Here is a 6,037-nt window from a genome sequence, read left to right on the forward strand (position 1 = left end):
TTAACTCTCTCTCCCTGCCGCACCCCTCAACCCACATTAGCAAATTATGACAAAGGATTGGTTTAGACAGAACTAAACTTCCTTTGAGAAACAGCATGGCCTAGTGGAGAGAGCAGGGGCCTGGGATCAGAAGGACCTAGGTTCTAATCCCAGCTCCACCATTTGTCTGCTGTGTGACCTTGGGCAAATCACTTCACTTCTCTATTGCTCAGTTACCTCCTCTGTGAAATGGGGATTAAGACTGTGAACCCTACATGGGGCAGGGACTGTGTCCAACCCAATTACCTTCTACCTACCCAGTGCTTAGTACAGTGCCTGGTGCATGGTAAGTGCTTAACAAATACCACAATTATTATTTGCATAGATAGGGAGGGCAAAGGCCACTTGGGGCTGGACTGGAGGGGGAAGCCGGAGAACTCTCTTGTCTAAGCTCCTCGTCCTGGGTTCTGCCACTATTCCCCCAGGCCTAATTCACAGCAGGTAACACAAGGCACTTCACACCTCTTCACTGCTTAAGAACAGAGAGGAGGGAACTTCCCATCCACCATTCTTTTGCAAGTGGTTACTTCCTTCCAGGCATTCAGAGAAGGCAGTCCTACTTCCTTTCTTTTCTATCCATGGCTGTCAATTATTCTTGAATTTCCTCCTCTATTCCCACATCCAGGGATGTCCCTGTTCAGCACCTTCCTCCCTCGCTTGTTTTTCTCTCCCTTCTCCCCACCGTCGAGCAGGATTTCCAACACCACCATATGGCCATCAGGATGAGAGGTCAGAGTGATCATAATCATAATTGTAGAGTGGCTCAATCCATAACATTTTTAAGCACGCTAGTTTTTTTTTTAAAAAAATGGTATTTATTAAGCGCTATGTGCCAGATACTGTATTAAATGCTGGGGTACATTCAAGGTTGGACACAGTCCATGTCCCATATGGGGCTCACAGTCTTAATTCTTGTTTTACAGACGAGGAAACTGATGGACAGAGAAGTTAAGAAACTTGCCCAAAGTCACGCAGCAGACAAGTGGCGGAGTCAGGATTAAAACCGACGTCCTCTGACTCCCAGGCTCGTGCTCTATCGACTAGGCCATGCTGCTTCTCTACTAGTGTGCGCAGAGCACTGTACTGGCTTTTGGGAGAATAGAGTAGAATTTGTATTCATGATCTCTGTCCTCAAAGACTTTACAATCTAGTGGGGAAGACAGACATTTAAATAAACGATAAATAGGAGGAAGCAATAGAGTATAAAGATATGTGAATAGGTGAATTCTTAAGCGCTTAAGTGGTGGGGAAAAGCTGAAATGATAGTTGGGGAATATGAGGAAGGGAGATTACAGATTAATTCATAATAATAATGTTGGTATTTATTAAGCGCTTACTATGTGCCGAGCACTGTTCTAAGCGCTGGGGGAGATACAGGGTAATCAGGTTGTCCCACGTGAGGCTCACAGTTAATCCCCACTTTACAGATGAGGTAACTGAGGCACAGAAAAGTTAAGTGACACGCCCACAGTCACACAGCTGACAAGTGGCAGAGCCGGGATTCGAACTCAAGACCTCTGACTCCCAAGCCCGTGCTCTTTCCACTGAGCCACGCTGCTTCTCTATTCAGGACAATTCAGTAAGGTCTTTTGGAATGACTGTGATTTCAAAGACTATAAGGAGGTAGGTTAACTTGAGGGGAATGAAGTGTGGGAACTCGGGGGAAATGAGAAGAGAGATTGGTTTAGTAGGAGGGAGAGAGCTGAGGAATGGGCAAGCTTTTGAATGCAAGTTTTTCATTTATTGACTCCCATCCTTATTGACGTCTACGCCCATTGTCCATGACAGGTTTTTCAGGCTTTCAACTCCCTTTTCATTCATTCAATTGTATTTATTGAGCCCTTACTGTGTGCCGAGCACTGTACTAAGAGCTTGGAATGCACAATTCGGCAACAGATAGAGACAACCCCTGCCCAACAACGAGCTCACTCGTATATCTCTTCCCCCTAATCTCCTTGCAATGTACTTTATCATTAGAATCGAAACCATTTTAATTGTGATCTCCCTAAAATCTCCCCTGCTCCTCTACAGCCCCTTGCTCCTCCTGCCCCCTCTTCCACACTCATACATTCATTAGTTCACCCATTCTTATTTATTAAGCACGTACTGTGCGCAGAGCAGGGTACTAAGCACTTGGGAAACTACATTACAACGATAAACGGTGACATTGCTTGCGCACAACAAGCTCACAGTCTAGACCAGGAGGAGGCAGACATCAATACAAATAAATAAAATTCCATATATATACATAAGTGCTGTGGGGCTGAGGGCAGGGGGAAGGCAGAGAGCAAAGGGAGCAAGTCAGGGCGATGCAGAAGGGAGTGGGGGATGAACAAAAGTGGGGCTTAGTCTGGGTAGGCCTCTTGGAGGCCTTTCCACTCTCCCATTCCTACCAGCTGCATCTCCCACCTCCTCTCAAATTCTACCCCTTCCACCTGCGCCCAGACCCTATCCCTTCCCACCTTCTCAAACAATCGCCTCCTTTCTTCTCCCCATCCCGAATACAATCTTCAACAGCTCACTTTGCAGGGGTTCCTTCCCTACTGCTTTCAAACCATGCCCCGTTTCTCCTACTCTAAAACACCCTCCCTTGACCCCGTGCCTCAGTTTCCCCAGGTGTAAATTGGGGAGAATAATACCTGAACCCTGCCTCACAGGGGTGTTGCAAGAAGTGGCACTTGGGTAATAAAAGCACCCTCTAGAAACCCAGAAACAGAGTTTCCTGTAAAATGGGGATTAAGACTCTGAGCCCATGTGGGACAACCTGATTACCTTGTACATACCCCAGTGCTTAGAACAGTGCTTGGCACATGGTAAGCGCTTAACAAATTGACTTCTCTGGGCCTCAGTCACCTCATCTGTAAAATGGGGATTAAGACTGCGAGCCCCATGTGGACAGGGACTGTGTCCATCCTGATTAACTCGTATCTACTCCAGTGCTTCCCCAGACTGAGCCCTCCCTTTCCCTCTGCCTCTCCTCCCCTCCCCATCGCCCCTACTCCCTCCCTCTGCTCTACCCCCTCCCCCTCCCCACAGCACTTGTGCATATTTGTATATATTATTTATTACTCTATTGTATTAGTGAAGTGTATATATCTATGATTCTATTTATCGATTTTGATGGTATTGATGCCTACTTGTTTTGCTGTCTGTCTCCCCCTTTTATTCATTCATTCACTCAGTAGTATTTATTGAGTGCTTACTATGTGCAGAGCACTGGACTAAGGGCTTGGAATGGACAAATCGGCAACAGATAGAGACAATCCCTGCCCAATAATGGGCTCGCAGTCTAAATGGGGGAGACGGACAGCAAAGCAAAACAGAACAAAAAGCAAGACATCATCAAGATAAATAGAATCAAGGAGATATACACCTCATTATCGAAATAAATAGGGTAATAAATAATATATACAAATGAGTACAGTACCGAGGGGAGGGGAAGGGGCAAGAGCAGAGGGTGGGAGGGGGGGAAGGGGAGGGGAGGAGGATCAGAGGGAAAGGGGGGGCTCAGTCTGGGAAGGCCTCTTGGAGGAGGTGAGCTCTTTTAGACTGTGAGCTCGTTGGGCAGGGATTGTCTCTCTCTGTTGCCGAATTGTACATTCCGAGTGCTTAGTACAGTGCTCTGCACACAGTAAACGCTCAATAAATAGGATTGTATGAACAAATACCATAATTATTATTATTCCATGGAAATGGCCCTCTCCAAGTAAGGTCCCCCTCAACCTCCTTCTTACCAAATCCTAATCCTCAATTTTTCTGCTGCCTATCACCCCGTAGACCTTCCTCTTCTCCCGGAAGCATCTAACCTTGGCTTCGCCGACACTGTCCTCTCCTGGTTCTCTCTGGTGCCTACTCCTCCGTCTCTTTCACTAGTTCCTCTTCTGCCTCCCACCTTCTAATTCTTTCAGTCCTATTTGAGTGCTTTCTTGTGCCAACTGTAGTGATTGTAAGGATCCCTCAAGGTTCAGTTCTGCCTCCCCTTCTATCTGCCTTCTACACCACTCCCTTGGAGAACTCATTCATTCCCTGGATTTCAACTACAATCTCTGATCTTCCTCCTGTCTTTGTAGTCTCACATTTCCTCCTGCCTTAAGGACACGTCTGGTTGCATGTCCTGCAAACATCTCAAACTAAAACATGTCCAAAACAGAACTCCTCATCTTCCCAACCAAATCCTGTCCCCGCGTCTGACTTTTCTATCACTCTAGACAACACCACAACCCTCCCTGTCTCACATTTCATTACCTTGGCATTATCCTCAGCTCCATGGGGTACTTCGCCAACATCAGTGTCTGCAGCGATCCCGATCTCATCCTTGACAGAGAGGCGCCAGGGGAGTGTATAGCTGTGGGATGGGGTTGGGGAAAGCTGGGCAGAGGACACAGAGTCTGCTTTTAAAATCACCTCTCCATCCTCAGGTCTGCCAGTACCTCTAATAAAAATTATAATACTAATAATTGAGGTATCCGTTAAGCACTTATTCTGTGCTGGGGTGGGCAGCGTGGCTCAGTGGAAAGAGCTTGGGCTTCGGAGTCAGAGGTCACGGGTTCGACTCCCGGCTCTGCCGCTTGTCAGCTGCGTGACTGTGGACAAGTCACTTAACTTCTCTGTGCCTCAGTGACCTCATCTGTAAAATGGGGATTAACTGTGAGCCTCACGTGGGACAGCCTCATTCCCCTGGATCTCCCCCAGCGCTTAGAACAGTGCTCTGCACATAGTAAGTGCTTAACAAATACCAACATTATTATTATGATTATTATTACAAGCAAATCGAGTTGGACCCAGTCCCTGTCCCACGTGGGGCTCACAGTCTCAATCCTCATCTTAGAGCTGAGGTAACCGAGGCCCATAGAAGTGAAGTGACTTGCTTGAGGTCACATAGCAGTGAAGTGCAGAGCCAGGATTAGAACCCATGACCTTCTGACTCCCAGGGCCTTGCTCTTCCTCCCAACAGGATGGTGTGCTGAGTTCATTTCCAGATAGTGGGGCTGGAGCAGACTCCCAGCTGATTGGCAGCGATAGCAGGACCGTTGCCCCGGGGTGGGATACTTGCGAGTCCCAAGGGCATTCTTGGAACCAACCGTACTCTCCCAAGTGCTTAGTACAGCGCTCTGCACACAGTAAACCCTCAAAATACACCACTGATTGAATGGGTGATAGACACGATCGATCTCCTCAGGGCTTTCGAGATCGAATGTGTGTTGTTCTTCTGTGTACTGCCTATGAATCAGGAAGGTGGCCTAGGATAGCCCTTGGGAGGAAGGCCCATAGACATCGCAAGTGTCCGCTGCTCCACTGTCCCTAAGGACTTTATCCTCTTTGCTTGTTCTTACATCACTGTTATAGTATTACTAAATTATTTTATTTCAAGGCTCTCTGTGTCTTCGGTTCAAGGACCCACATAAGGAATAGAGAATCATTAAACTTTCTGGAATATGTATGAAAAAAGGCACCTCACTCCAACGATGTGACCCGTAAGGCTTTCACAGGGAAGCAGCGTGGCTCAGTGGCTTGGGAGTCAGAGGTTGTGGGTTCTAATCCCTGTGTGACTTTGGGCAAGTCACTTATAGAAGCAGCGTGGCTCACTGGAAAGAGCACGGGCTTTGGAGTGAGAGGTCATGGGTTCGAACCCCGGCTCTGCCACTTGCCAGCTGTGTGACTTTGGGCAAGTCACTTAACTTCTCGGTGCCTCAGTTCCCTCATCTGTAAAATGGGGATTAAGACTGTGAGCCCCACGTGGGACAACCTGATTCCCCTGTGTCTACCCCAGCGCTTAGAACAGTGCTCGGCACATAGTAAGCGCTTAACAAATACCAACATTATTATTATTATTATTATTATTAATTCCTCTGTGCCTCGGTTACCTCATCTGTAAAGTGGGGATTAAGATTGTGAGCCTCATGTGGGACAACCTACTTACCTTGTATCTACCCAGCGCTTAGAACAGTGCTTGACACATAGTAAGAGCTTAACAAAGTCCAAAATTATTATTATTATT

The sequence above is a fragment of the Ornithorhynchus anatinus genome, chromosome 3 (assembly GCF_004115215.2).
Source record: "Ornithorhynchus anatinus isolate Pmale09 chromosome 3, mOrnAna1.pri.v4, whole genome shotgun sequence".
Lineage (NCBI taxonomy): Eukaryota > Metazoa > Chordata > Mammalia > Monotremata > Ornithorhynchidae > Ornithorhynchus > Ornithorhynchus anatinus.